The 15900-nt window shown below is 42.0% G+C and overlaps 1 pseudogene; it reads left to right on the forward strand.

The window, feature by feature from the left end:
• Positions 1-384: 384 nt before the first annotated feature.
• Positions 385-13379, forward strand: LOC132870759 (CMP-N-acetylneuraminate-beta-galactosamide-alpha-2,3-sialyltransferase 1-like; annotated as a pseudogene).
• Positions 13380-15900: the final 2521 nt, after the last annotated feature.

A 15900-nucleotide genomic window follows, 5' to 3' on the forward strand; every position in this document is an offset into this window, starting at 1 on the left:
ACTTAACCATGATGAAGGAAAAAAAAAAAAAAAAAAAAAAAAAAAAAACAGTATTGTTCAAAACTGAAGTCCAAACTGGACCTTTCTAAGGAAATGAGGTTTAGAGTGCATGTAAAGCAGTGCATTTTAATATTTGTGGAGGTTACTAATACATATTTTATCATATTAAAATAAAATTCATTCATTGAAACAAAAACTTGAAATTGTAATTTTGTTTAACTACAACTGTTTACAGGATGATAAAAGAGAAAGGAACTTTTGTTCTTAGTGAAATACTGCATTGTTCTAGAATTCTACTGCAGTACAGAGGGTTAAATGAGGTTGCTATATCCATGCAAATACTAAAACAGTACACTCTGTCAGAATCTACAACCATACCATAAAATGAAATGCAGAGATGTTGTGGAACCTCTATTCTTACACTTCCCTGATAAGGAGCACTACAATGATGCTGGTCCTGACTGTTGCAGAACCTGTGCTGTGGTGGGCAACTCGGACAATCTGATCGGATCCCATTATGGTCACCTAATAGATTCTCATGACTTCATTATCAGGTGCTCGTCAATTCAAGTCAATTTTATGTTCTGTATGAACAGTTGATAACTTCAACAAAATAAACTTCATGCTCAAACTATAATGAATTTCCTGGTTGCACAGTTGTACTGTACTTTGTGACTATAGGATGCAGTTATAGAAGTGAATTATTTATAATCACGCTATCTGTTATCACCCAGATGAGGATGGGTTCCTTTTTGAGTCTGGTTCCTCTCAAGGTTTCTTCCTCATGTCATGTGAAAGAGTGTTTCATTGGCACTGTTGCCTCAGGCTTGCTCATCAGGGATAAATAAATTTATTAGGGATAAAATTAGCTCATATGTTTAAAGTATTTAATTTTCTGAAAAGCTGCTTTGTGACAATGTCTGTTAAAAGCACTGTACAAATAAAGTTGACATGAATTGACTTCTATTTGTAATAGACATTGTTGCAAAGTGACTAGACAAAGATATGACTTCTGGATATAAAATTTAAACAAATGAACTTACAAATTTATCCCTAATAAGCAAGCCTGAGATGATGGTGGTAAGGAAAAACTCCCTGAGATGACATGAGAAAGAAACCAAACGTGGAACCCATCTTATCTGGGTAATAACGAATAACTTGATTATAAATAGCTCACTTCTATAACTGTGTCCTATATGGTCAAAATGTGAAATTGTGTCACCAGGAAATTCATTATAGTTTTAACATGAAGTCTATTTTGTTGAAGTTATCAACTGTCCATTGATGGAGGCTTGAGTGCAAGACTGTTCATGACAAATGCAGTCCCAAAGTTATCATCTCATCATCACAGGGCTGACACAGACAACCATTCACACTCACATTTACACCTACGGTCAATTTAGAGTCACCAGTTAACCTAACCTGCACGTCTTTGGACTGTGGGGGAAACCGGAGCACCCGGAGGAAACCCACGCGGACACGGGGAGAACATGCAAACTCCACACAGAAAGGCCCTCGCCGGCCACGGGGCTCGAACCCGGACCTTCTTGCTGTGAGGTGACAGCGCTAACCACTACACCACCATGCCGCCCCCAAAGTTATCATGGCAATTGTAATAACAAACCATTGTATTGAAACTATCTGTATTAACTGGCAATCCAAAGCCATCTTCTAAGTGTATCTTTAGGCTATCCATCATCCACAGGAGCAAAGTGATGAGCACTCCAGCCAGAAGTAGGGCATCAGGATGGTTCAGGCAGATCCAGAGAGTAGGAGAGGTCAGCGTCACTGGTATCTCAGTAGTGGCTTGTGTAGCAGGAGAGAGAGAGAGGTATGCTCATTGTTACATAATGGTTAAGAGCAGTGCACATTTTGTGTTGAGTGCAAGAAGGTACTCTGGCAAGACTATCAATGATAGCATGAATAAAAGCGAGGGCCAGAAAGTAACAGACATGAGGGGGCCCTAGGACATAAAGCAGCCAACCACTCAGCCATCAACAAACCTGAGTGACCGCATGAGAGTGGGGTTGCTCACGAGTCCAGCAGAATTTATTTGCTGCAATGAGATAGGCGCCACCAGTGGACTTGCGAAATCGTCGCAAGAGGCAGAAACAGGTATTTCACACGTGCTATTCCCAACCTCAATGAGCCAACACAACTGGGCACATACATACGTCATGAGTGTTATGCAGAGAAAATGAATGTGCATTCTGATTGGATAAAATTAATATCATGGCAGGCTGTTCAAACTGCGGAAATAGTTTGCTCGAGCTACTTTCAAAACACTAACTTTCCAACCTTAGAACAAAACTTTAAGTCTTGAATAAGGTTAGTTAATGTGTGTTTTATATTTACTCTATATATTGCCCTCTGTTCCCCTTTAACATAATAAAAAGCTATTAACAAAAGGTTTAGCTAAACAAATGACTTGCCTTAAACAATGAGACATTGTCGGAGTCCCAGACCCAACTTCACTATTTGAGGTAGCAACAGGCTGCACCTTTTGATCTAAAGATGATTACCTACCTACTCACAAATCCTACTGACCCAAGTACCCACCAACATAACTTACCTATTTATGCACCCAAAAACTCACCCACTGTTCACCTTATCTTCCTACCAAACCATCTACCCAACCCACTCGCCTGCTTTCCCATCTACCTACCAACCCACTCACTGATCTACCCAACCACCTACCTGCCCACCTATTTCACTACTCACCCTCCTAAACCATCCAGCTACTGACCTGTCCAATGACCTACCTAAACACCCACCTATCTTCCCTTCAAATTACCTCCCCACCCATCTGACTATCAGTCCAAACTTCTCAGCCACTGACACACCAACCTACCTGCTTACCTAAATTTGTCATCATCTCCACTTTGATAAACAAAAAGACCATTCATTTTTGTACATACAGATGTAAAACCTTGACAAGTGTTATATTGTAACATAGGATGAATCAGGGTCCCACTATAGGCTATGAGAGGGATGTGGGTTTGAAGACCACACACCGAGCCATGTACCCTGAGAGTGCTATGGACTTGGACAACTCCACCCATCTGGTGCTGCTGCCATTTAAAAGTTTTGGACATGGAGTGGCTCATTAGTATCTTCACCACCAAAAACCATTACACGGTGAGGGCACACAACTGCTGTGAAGTGAAACTGATCTGTACATCATGCTACTCTAGCAGGTTCTTGTTTTGATATGATGTCTTTTTTGTTGTGTTGTTTTAGCACATATAAAAATATTAAACCTACAATACAAGCAAACAAAGACAAGGCCAGTAAACATCTTTAATAATAACCATTAAATGGGTCTTCATATTACAAAATGACAACTAATTCCTTAAATGTTTAGAGCTACCCAACCCAGACTAAATGTCATGCTACTCAGCATAATTAAACCCTGGGACAAGCTGATGATTATCTGGCCTGGGGTTACTTGAAAACTCATTTTTCCATGATAAGATGACATGCCTCTTGAAAGCAGCCAGTGATTTACTATGATTAGTGCTGTTTCAATGGCTGGTGCATTAAAGGTCCCATGGCATGAAATTCACTTTGAGGTTTAACGTTAAAATGAGTTCCTCTGACCTTCTTAAGTCACCCCAGTGGCTAGAAATTTCATAATGTGTAAACCAAACTATGCCCAACATTTGAGAATGGCGCGTCAAAACGGCGCGTTGATAAACTCTTCCCTTTACTACATCAGCAAGGGAGATGATCCCCACACCCCCCCTCTGGATTCCCACCCACCGTATGAATTGCCCGCCCAGTTGTAGTGAGGAGACCATAGAGGACACAACATGGCATCACCTAAGCGAGCAAAACATGGAAATTGTGCTGTACATGGATGTGACACACAGAAAAAAAAAAAAGTCTGTTTTTACTGCCGACGGGAGAGCCCCTGAAGACGCAGTGGCTTAATTTTATTTACTTCAATAATACACTGTCGAGTCTACCTAAGATGGTGTGTTTGTCGGAAGCATTTTCCTGATGAATGTTTCCACAACTTGGGACAGTACAGGGCAGGTTTTGCACATCAACTGTCACTGAAGCCTGGGTCTGTACCAAGCATCCCTGCCGTATCAGCCACAAACAGCGAACAAGTAAGTGTATAACTGTTAAGTCGTTTTGCCGTGTTTTAAAATCGGTGCCACATTAGCCTTGCAATGGCTACATTAGCTGTGCAGCTAACCGCTTCCTGCAGTTAGCCAGGTACTCTGCGCTACAAAACCAAAAAGCATGCAGCATGCTGTTATAATAGCCAATCAACAGTTTTTACAAAGACACCCACATTCTTTGTCACTCGTTCATTATGTTTGTTCAGTAAAAACCCAAACATTTGTTGAATTTATTTCCTTGCGTTGCACCTTAATGACGTCAGCGTGTGGTATTTTTCCCTTCGCGGTTTGTTCCTTCTCTCTCGCCATAGTAAGACACCCACATCCGCTTGTTCTGACCCACTGGAGGTAGCGTCACAGTGCTGTTAGCCAATCAGAGGTAACACGTTTACATGTCATGAATATTAATAAGACCCACTCCCACCCTCTACCCTTCCCCGCCTCCTGCTTCTCATTAGCAAAACGACGCACTGGTAAAAGCGCTGAAATGGGGCTTTCTCCCAGGAGGCTATATCTACGTGCCGAGGGTTCATTTTGAGAAAGGCTGCGGTTATAACATCCGGAAACCTCCACGAGCCCGTTTAAAGCATCAACAAACCACCATGCCATGGGACCTTTAAAATATTCATATTGTATAAACATTAAAAAAGGAGATACATTTTCTTTTGACAACATCCTCCCTGGTTGTTATAGGTGATGATCATGAGCCCCGAGTTCATGAGATATGTCTACAAGAACTGGTCAAGGGAACATGTGAAATATCCTTCCACTGGCTTCCTCACACTCATGTTGACCCTGCATATTTGTGACCAGGTAAAACCACCCTTTTGCCATAGGTTGTTCTGCACATTTGCCAGAGCGTCTTCATGAGAGATCCCTGGACACCAAATGCTGTTCTATTTCAACAGCAAAAATAATAAAGTGAATATAGAAAAATGTTTATAAGCCATATTGGAAAAGTGATAGAATGCCTTGTCAAAAAGTACTGACTAGGAGTGGGATATAATTGAAGGTTTAAAAAAAAAAAAAAAAAGGCAGCACAGTGATATTAGCAAGAACACAATGTTCTTCCAAAATGGATTGAGAATGCAAGGACTGATTAGGAATTCTTTCAAAACATCTACAGCAACATTAAAAGAGCTGCAGGAATATCTGGCAAGTACTGGTCACTCCCTGCATGTGACAACAGTCTCTCATTCTTCATATCTGGGTGAAAGGACAGTGTGGCAAAACAGAAGCCGTTACAATAAAAAATAAAAATCCAAGGCTACACCAAGCACCATGTGGCAAAATGTATGATGGTCTGCTGATACCAAGCTAGAACTTTATGGGCATAATTCTAAAAGATATTCTATTTTTGGCTTAAACATGGCAGCTTTTCACTCAAAGGACACCATACTTCCAGTGAAGCATGGTGGTGGCAGTAACATGCTACAGGCTGCTTCTCTTCAACAACCAAACTATTTCAGCATAAATACCTTCCAAAATGAAACACTAATCTAAGTAAAATGAATGAATGGCTTCAGAAGAAAAAGATGGTCCATTCAGAGCCCAAAGTTAAATCCAACTGAAAATGTGCGCACGCGCGCGTGTGTGTGTGTGTGTGGGGGGGGGGGGGCGACTTGAAGAGGGCTGTACACTGGAGATCCCCTTGCAAGGTCATAGATCTTGAGCATTTTTGCAAGTAAGAGTCGAATAAAATTGCAGAATCAAGATGGGCTACAGTGTAGACTTTTCCCCTCAATAAACTGACTACTGTATTACAAGCAAAATAAGTATCATTTCAGGGGCCTACCAGAGGAAACCACAGAACCGAGTGGAATCCTGACTAGTGCATCAAACAATTAGAATATCATTGTCAGTAACAGCACTGGGGCGGCACGGTGGTGCAGTGGTTAGCTCTGTCGCCTCACAGCAAGAAGGTCCTGGGTTCGGCGAGGGCCTTTCTGTGCGGAGTTTGCATGTTCTCCCTGTGTCCACGTGGGTTTCCTCCGGGTGCTCCGGTTTCCCCCACAGTCCAAAGACATGCAGGTTAGGTTAACTGGTGACTCTAAATTGACTGTAGGTGTGAATGGTTGTCTGTGTCTATGTCAGCCCTGTGATGACCTGGCGACTTGTCCAGGGTGTACCCCGCCTTTCGCCTGTAGTCAGCTGGGATAGGCTCCAGCTTGCCTGCGACCCTGTAGAAGGATAAAGCGGCTAGAGATAATGAGAATGGGATGAGTAACAGCACTGAAAATCCGAGTTTGGAGTTGCCTCCAAACATGCCCGCTCCAGACGACATTTCCCAAATGCCACAGCACCACCATCTCCTGAATTCTAGGAAGTACACCTGTTTCCCATCATCCCCTCTCTAATCACTGCTCTATATAAGCCCAGCATTCACAAATGCTCTCCGTGAAGTACCATTGTGTCCTGTACCTGAATTTACAGAGCCTTCTGACTTCCTGCCTGACTTCTAGTACCACTTGACTTTGTTTACATTTGTTTGACTCTGATCCCTTGCCTGCCCATTGACCTACTGCTTGCAGATTGACTGACCCACACCTGACTATACCTTCTTTTTACCAATTTGGATTTGGTTACCAGTTTGTGACACACCTGCTCTCCCCTGTGGCTGCATGCGTAAGTGCCTGTACCCTGACAATCATGAAAAAGTTCAATATTTTCCATCATTTATTGAAGTAAACATTTAATATATTCTAGACTCATTATACATAAGCTAAAATGTTTCACACATTTTTCCATTTTAATTTTGATAATTATGGCCTACAGTCCAGAAAACAAATAAATAAAACCTTTAGTGGTTCATTTCAAGTTTGAGTAAAACAGAAGAAATACTGTGTATCTCTTGGTCTAGTTCAGTACACACAACCAGTCATGGGGAGGACTGTTGATTTGACAGTTGTCCAGAAGATGAACATCGACACCTTCCACAAGGAGGGTAAGCCACAGGTGGTCATTGCTGAAAAGGTGCACACACACCAGGGATGACCACAGCCTTGAGTGGATTGTCAAGAAAAGTTGATTCAATAACATGGGAGAGCTTCACATGGAGTGGACTGAGGCTGGTGTCAGTGCATCAAGAGCCACCACGCACAGACATTTTCAGGAAAGGGGCTACAACCGTTGCATTCCTAATAATCAAGCCACTCCTGAACCAGAGACAATGTCTTACCTGAGCTAAGGAGAGAAATAACTGGACCGTTGTTGGGTGGTCCAAAGTCCTCTTTTCAGATGAAAGTAAAATTTGAATTTCATTTGGAAATCCAGGTCCTAGAGACTGGAGGAAGAGTGCAGAAACACAGAATCCAAGGTGTGATCTTTAGACGTGCCAGATTATTTGCTGGTGTTGGTCCACTGTGTTTTATCAAGTCCACAGTCAATGCAGCCATCTACCAGGATATTTTAGAGCACTTCATGCTGACGAGCTTTATGGAGGAGATATTGATTTCTTTTGATTGATTCTGAACAGTGAAGGATATAAAAATTAAAATACAATAATCAAAACATTGTCGTAAAACAGAATAGCATAGCCACAAGGCAGTAACAATGTTCAGAAAGGATTAGGAAGTAAATCAAATCCTAACCCTCTATACCACCACTAATCAAACGTCACTTTCTGCCATAAACTATGTACAAAAGAAAACAAACGCAACCCAAAAAAAAAAAAAACCCACACAATGGTATAATATCAACCAAATCAAATCATAGATACAGATACTTACATACACACTACATATACAGTACATACATATACACATACCTATAACTATATACAAAATACAAGACCAGTCACAGACTTACTATCAATTTCACCTATATAGTCTGCCTGTCCTCATGCTCATACATTTTTAGGAACATGTTTTTATATAATTTTTTAAACAGTTTTATGTTGGTACTATTTTTGAGCTCATTACCCAGACCATTCCACCCCACAGCCTGTTATGCACATACTTTTCAGAGTTGTTCTAACATTTACCCTCTTAAAATTCATTTCCCCTCTCAGGTTATACCCACCCTGCCGTTCCATAAACATATTTTGTACCTCACCTGGAAGGAGGTTATGTCTTGCTTTATACATAATTTGTGCAGTCTTGTGTTTAACCAGATCAGTGAATTTCAGTGTGTGCTTTTACGAATAATGCGTTTGTATGCTCAAGATATCCCGTATTATTGACAATTCTTATTGCCCTTTTTTGTAAATGTGCATAACGGCTGTAGGTTAGATTTGTAGGTATTACCCCATATCTCCGCACAGTAGCTCAGATATGGAAGTATGAGTGCATTATACAGAGCATGTAGTGATTTATAGTCTAGAATGTGTCTTGATTTCCCCAAAATTGCAGTAATCTTTGCTATTTTTGCTTTAACATGATTAATATGTGGTTTCCAGCAGATTTTATGATCAATCACACCCAGAAATTTCATAAACTTTATGGTGTTGTCAATTTTCAATTCAACTTGGAGGGTTCGACTTATATTTTCCAAGTAATCTTTGTTTTACTCAAATTCAATGACAATTTGTTTACATTAAACCACCTTTTTAATTTATTCATTTCAGTTGTGATTGTCTCCATAAGCTGCTGTGCATTGTCCCTGGCGCAAAAGATGTTTGTATCATTGGCAAATAAAATGCATTTCATTATACACGATACATTACACAAGTCATTAATATACAATATAAACAGTTTAGGACCTAAGACAGGCTCTTGCGGTACTCCACATGTTATGGGCAAATAATCAGATGTGTGATCTCCAATTTTTACAAATTGCTGCCTGTTGCTTAGGTAGCTCCTCACCCAGTCCAAATCCACCCCTCTGATACCATACCTCTCTAATTTGTTGAATAGAATGTTGTGATGTGTCAAATGCTTTCTTTAGATCTATAAAAATTCCCATAACATTTTTGTCTATATCATTTGTGATTTTCTCGATAAGTTCGATTAATGCCAGGGTTGTTGATCTGTCTTTCCGGAATCCGTATTGACTGTCAGCTAAAAGTTTTTCAATGAAGTTGTCTAGTTTTGCTGTGAACAGTTTGAGGATCTTGGGGAACTGAGAGAGTAAAGAAACTGGCCTGTAACTTGTGTAATGGTGTATCCCCACATTTATATAAAAAGGTATAACTTTAGCCATTTTCATGAGGTTTGGAAATTTACCAGATTGAAAAGACAGATTACATATGTGAGTAAATGGTTCTGCAATTTCTTCAATAACTTTATTAAACTCATATCAATATCATTCCAGTCAGTGGAGGTTTTGCTTTCACGTCTCCTTACAATGTCTATGACCTCTTTTATGCCAACTGCACCAAGGAATATAGATTTAGAATTTCTCTCCCGTCGAGCAGCCTCCAGCCCTCCAGGTGTGTCTGTATCCTGAATCTTTTCTGCCAGATCTGGTCCCACATTTACAAAGGACCTATTTAAACCATTTACCACTTCCATATTATTTATTGATCTGTCACTCAATATAATCAGGGTAGCTTGTGTTTTTAGCTCCATTCCTAATACTATTCAGAACATTCCATAGCCCCTTCATGTTATTTTTATTACTATCTAATTTTATTATAATATTCCTTCTTACATGTCCTCATAATGCTGGTTAATTTTTTCTTGTATTTTATATTTATGCTGGAGATGTTGATTTCCTTTTCCATCAGGACATAGCACCTGCCCACAAAACAACTACCCAATGGTTTTCTGACCATGATATTCCTGTGCTTAATTGGCCAGCTAACTCACCTGACATGAACCCCAGAGAGAATCTATGGGCCATTGCCAAGAGGAAGATGAGAAACATCCAACCACAAAATACAGATGAGCAAAAGGCCACCATTAAAGTAACCTGGGCCTCAGTAACACCTCAGCAGTGCCATAGGCTGATTGCCTCCATGCCATGCCACACTGATGCAGCAATTCTTTGTAAAGGAGCCACAATCAAGTACTGAGTGTATAAATGAACATACTTTTCTGAAATTGGACATTTCTGGATTGTAAATCTTTTTTTTATTGATCTTAGGAAATATTTAAATAAATTTGAGACCCTGGATTTCTGAATTTCATGAGCTATAAGATCCAATCCATCCATCCATCCACTTTCTTCCCCTTATGAGATGTGGTGGCAGCAGGGTATTCCAGGTGTCCCTCTTCCCAGCAACACTTTCCAGTTCCTCCTGGGGGATCCCAAGGTGCTCCCAGGCCAGATGAGATATATAATCTCTCCAGCATGTTCTGGGTCTACCCTGAGGGCTGCTCCCAGTTGAATGTGCCCAGAAAACCTCCAAAGGAAGGCTTCCTAATCAGATGCCTGAACTACCCCAGTTGGCTACTTTCGACATGAAGGATCAGCGGCTCTACTCTTAGATTCCTCTGGATGTCTGACCCCCTCACTCTGTCTAAGGGTGAGCCCAGCCACCCGACAGAGAAAGCTCATTTGAGCTGCTTTTATCCACAATACCATCCTTTCGGTCACTACCCATAGCTCATGACCATAGGTGAGGGTTGGAATGTAGATTGACTGGTAAATTGAAAGCTTTGCCTTCCAGCTCAGCTCCTTCACCACGGTCTGGTACAATGCCCATTTTACTGCTGATGCCACCCCAATCCGCCTGTCCATCTCACACTCCATTTTGCCGCCACTTGTGAACAAGACTCCAAGATACTTGAACTCCTTCACTTGGGGCAGCAACTCACTCCCAACCTGGAGGGAGCACTCCATTTTCTAGTAGAGAACCATGGCCTCAGACTTGGAGCTGCTGATTCTCATCCCAGCTGCTTCACTTTTGGCTGGAAACCGTTCCAGTGCATGCTGAAGGTCATGCTCTGACAAAGCCGACAGGATCACATCATCTGCAAAGAGCAGAGATGCAATTCTGAGGTTACCAAACTGGACACCCTCCTCACCCCAGCTGAGCCTTGAGATCCCATCCATGAATATTACAAACAGGATCGGCAACAAGGGGCAGCCTTGGTGGAGTCCAACACCCCCCGGAAATGTGTTTGACTTTGTGCCAAGAATATGGACACAGCTCACACTTTGGTTGTACAAGGACCAGATGGCTTGTAGCAACAACCATGATACCCCATACTCCCACAGTGCCACCCCCCCATCCAGGCACTCCTGGGAGACAGTCGTAAGCTTTTTCCAAATCACATGTAATTTGAAACGCACCTTTTTTCAAATACACATGTAGACTGGCTGGTCATACTCCCATGAACCCCCCCAACACTGCCAGAGTAAAGGGCTGGTCCACCATTCCATGACCAGGATGGAATACACATTGCTCCTTCTGAGTTTTGGCAGTCAGTGCGTGCCTCCTTTCCAGCACCCTGGAATAAACTTTCCCAGGGAGGCTGAGCACTGTGATACCCCTATGATTGGAGCACACTCTCCGGTCCCCCTTTTTAAAAAGAGAAACCACCACCCTGGTCTGCCACTCCACAGGCACTGTACCTGACATCCATGTGACATTGAAGAGGTGTTTCAGCCAAGACAGCCCAACAATGTCCAGAGCCTTCAGCATATCAGGGCAAATCTCATCCTCCACTGGTACCTTGCCACTAAGGAGCTTCTTGACTACCTCAGTGACCTTTGCCAGGGATATGGGCAAAGCTTCCCCCGAATCCTCAGACTCCACCTCCTCCATGGAGGATGTGTAGGATGGGATAAGGAGTTCCTCAAAGTGCTCCTTCCACTGCCTGACAATATCCCCAGTTCAGGTCTGCAGTTCTCCTCAGCTGCACCCAGCCTGAGGCAAGTCCTGCTTCCCCTTCCTGAGTTGCTGAACAGGTTGCCAGAACTTCCTTGTGGCCAACTGAAAGTCCTTCTCCATGTCCTCCCACACCTGGGTTTTTGCTTCAGCAATTGCCAAAGCCACAGCCCTTCTGGCCTCCCAGTACCTGCCTGCTGCCTCAAAGGACCCCTGGGCCAACCAAGCCCAAAAAGACCTCTTTCTTCAGCTTGATGATTTCCTTCACCACCTGTGTCCACCAGTGGGTTCCAAGGTTACTGACAGGCACCGACAACCTTTTGGCCATAGCTCCTACCAGCTGTCTCGACAGTGGAGGCTTTGAACATGGTCTATTCAGATTCCACATTCCAAACCTCCCCCGGGATACACAAAAAGCTCTTCCAGAGGTGGGAATTGAAGACCTCATGAACAAAGGACTCCGCTAAATGTTCCCAGTTCACCCTCACTACATGCTTGGGTTTGCCAGGTTTGTCTGGCAGCCTCCCCATCATCTGATCCAACTCATCAGCAAGTGGTGATCAGTTGACAGCTCTGCTCCTCTCTTCACCCAAGTGTCCAAGACATATGGCCACAGATCTGATAATACAACCACAAAGTCGATCATCGATCTTTGGCCTAATGCACCCAACCTTGGTGCCTGTCCTTGCAGGTGGTGAGCCCACATGGCAGCAGCTCCATATAATTTCTTCTGGTTGTGCCCAACCAGGCCCCATGGGCCAAGGCCCAGTTATCAGATGCTCACTGGGGAGCTTCCCTCCCCAGTCTGGCTCCAGGAGGAGGCCCCAGTTTTCCACTCCCGGACAAAGGATGCCATTTCATCAAGTTCTATGAATCGCTCTTAATCTGGCCCCTCTGCTGGAACCAATTTGCCTTGTGAGTCCCTACCAGGGGCTAATGCCCCTGATCAGCTCCCAGGATCATCGGGACACACAAACCCCTCCACCACATTAAGGTGGCGATTCTTCAGAGGGGAGCTATAAGCTATAATCAAAATTAAAACAAACAAAAAAGGCTTGAAATATTTCACTTTGTGTAATGAATATAGAATATATTCAAGTTTCTCTTTTTTAAATTATGAAAAAAGGAAGTTTATGATATTCTAAATTGTTTGAGATGCACTAGTAATGGACATTGCAGAGGAGAGAACCTGCACAGGAAGTCCAAACAGACAACCTGAGCTCAGAATCAAAGATGGGACAATGGAGCTGTGAGGCAGCAATACTACCTGCTGCACCACCATGCCACCTTCTTTAGTATCTTATGAAACCATGGGTTTTATTATTTTCTTCTATCACAGGTGAATGTTTTTGGATTTGGAGCAAGGAAAAATGGAATATGGTACCATTACTATGATAAAACATTATCAAAGTATGAACTCAGTCGAGCACAATGGAAACATTGAATACAACTTCATGCTGGAACTTGAAAAGAGAAATAAAATTAAAATGTATAAAGGATGGCAACATGAGACATACCAAAATGTGTCAGATTAGACGGTTAAAGACTTCAAGAGACAGATCCCTCTATGGTTCTGACCTTTAACCCTCATTGCATGGATGTGGCACTGACTCAGACCAATTCCTTAGATTTAGTAACAATACAACTGTAATGCTTTGCCAGTTTTCCCAATCAATTATCACCAACAATAAAGCCTGCTTCAGATAAATATAAAATACAGAAAAGAGGGAACATTTCATCTGATGCTCCCATGTTACCCTTTTCCTACTTATGTTGGTTTTAGTTTTTTGCTTTTGTTTTATTCAAAAAACATCAAAGTTTGAAGTGAAATACTGTATATAGGTACACATACTATACAAATGCTATTTGTACTGTAAATATACATTTACTGTTATGCACAATTTCTAGAATATTTTATGTATTTAAACTGTCTTTGATCCTGGGGTGGGGGAGTATCATATGCCCTAGCAGGACCTAGGTATTTGTAATACTAATTGGAGGTCCACAAAAGGTTTTCTCACTGAGAAATAGCAGTAACTGGAGGACTGTATACATCCCAATAACATGTAGTAAGCAACAGGTTCATCACTGAAAGATCTAGTGGTTTTTAGGACAGAAGATACAGGTAACTCTCCACACTGCCGAATTCCTCATTAATGCTCCTCAGTAAGCATTTGAATATATTTGAGTTAAGAGTCTAATTTGCTCTGTAACACAGTGTAGTTATATTGTAACATGCTTACTTTTTTTCAACCTGTTTGGATGAAACATCATGAAATTAAAGCAATCCTTGGAATTCTCTTGAACTCTGTATCTTAACATGGGCCACCAGGCATTTCAAATAACAAGCATTCCCAGCAATATAACAGAGCACATTGACCTTGAAAGGTACAATAGCAGCACAGTATAGCACATGTATGACTGATTTCTTCATAAATATAGGGGGGGGGGGGGGGGGGGAAGAGTTACTCCATTGTTAGGCTGTAGACATACAAGTTCAGTTAAAAATTATTCCAAACATTAGACACACAAATTGGAAATACAGTATACAAAATGTGCAAGGGGGAAAAAAAAAAAAAAAGTTACATTCCCTTTAGGTACATTGGTCAGTTTCCTGAAAGAAAAGCTTACGTACAGTGGTGTTTGAAAGTTTGTGAACCCTTTAAGTGTTAGGTCGAGCTGGGAATTGAACCTGGGTCACTGGCATAGTAACCCAGCAAACACCCACTAGGCTAAGCAGAGGGATGACTCAAGTGCAGAGAAGTGAGATCAAAGCTAAGGTTCAATGAAGTTTATTTACCAAAGCTCAGAAGTCCAGAAAAATCCACAACTTGTGATAAAACAAATGCACAAAGGTAAAATTTCAGCCAGACAGGAAAATCCAAAACACAGGAGATACAAAAAAAAAAAAAAAAAAAGTTCCAAGAGTCCAAAAAAATCCAAAACCAAGGAAGAGAAAGCAAAAATCCAAGTGCTCAGGAGATACAAAAAATGGCAAAGTTCCAAGTTAACAAAAATAGTCCAAAAGTCCCTAAAGAGCAGTATTCCAGAAACAAAAGACAACAGACAGAGGTACACAGTACAAAGAGTGACTCACCATCAAACAGCACAAAGACTCAGTGACTAGAAATCCAAAATGGGGTAGTATAAATACCCAAAGTAATTGAACACATGACCAGGACATAATTGGCAATTAAGAATAGGTGGGGCACAAGGCACATGACAAAAAAACAAAGAAGCACATGGCTGTCAAAACAAACACAAACCACCTAGCTGTCAAAACAAACATGACATGACAAAGATATAATAGCGGCCTCTAGAGGCCAAGATATTCGCAAGGCCTAACATTAAGGTGCCCTTCCACCAAAAACGTTTAATACTGGCTCTTTTTGAAATACCATAGTTCACTCCGAGTTGCATATGCATGCTGCATGTGAAAATGTAATTCTACTCCCATTCCCTGTATTAGCTTATGAAAGAAAATAGTCGGAAAAACGAGCGAATCTGAAAAAGCCCTACGAACTTATGTCACTTTGAAAATTAGTATTCATGGCCTCGCCCACCTTGGCTTGTGACCGCCCACAGGAAGAAAGTTCGGATTTAAGCGTGAGGAGACATAGCAGAGCCCATCTTGTCAGTAGCTAACGAAGAGGACCTAACAGCAAGTTGAAAACATGTCTGAACAAGTCCGTGCCTGTGTTATTTGTGGCAGTAAGACATCAACATTGCATGTTTAGGGAAGCTGGGACCTCCCCTGCATGAGTTACAAGCATTCAAAGTTGGGCTGGAGCCGCCGACAGAAACGAAACCTAAGCAGAGTGCTGCAGCTCGCCTCGGGGCGAATTATGTCCCGGGGCGCAGGGCTAGCCCGCCCTGGCAGCACTGGTTTGTTGGGGAGAGGGCACAGGTCTCTGGCTGCCAAGTTTGGGGAGGCTGGGACCTCCCCTGCCCGAGTTACGAGCGTCCAAAGTTGGGCTGGAACCACCAACAGAAACGAAACCTAAGCGGAGCAATGTTGCAAGATAGAAGAGCTGAAGAAGAAATGGTTGGAATTTA

Source organism: Neoarius graeffei, chromosome 2, assembly GCF_027579695.1.
Source record: "Neoarius graeffei isolate fNeoGra1 chromosome 2, fNeoGra1.pri, whole genome shotgun sequence".
Taxonomy (NCBI): Eukaryota; Metazoa; Chordata; class Actinopteri; order Siluriformes; family Ariidae; genus Neoarius; species Neoarius graeffei.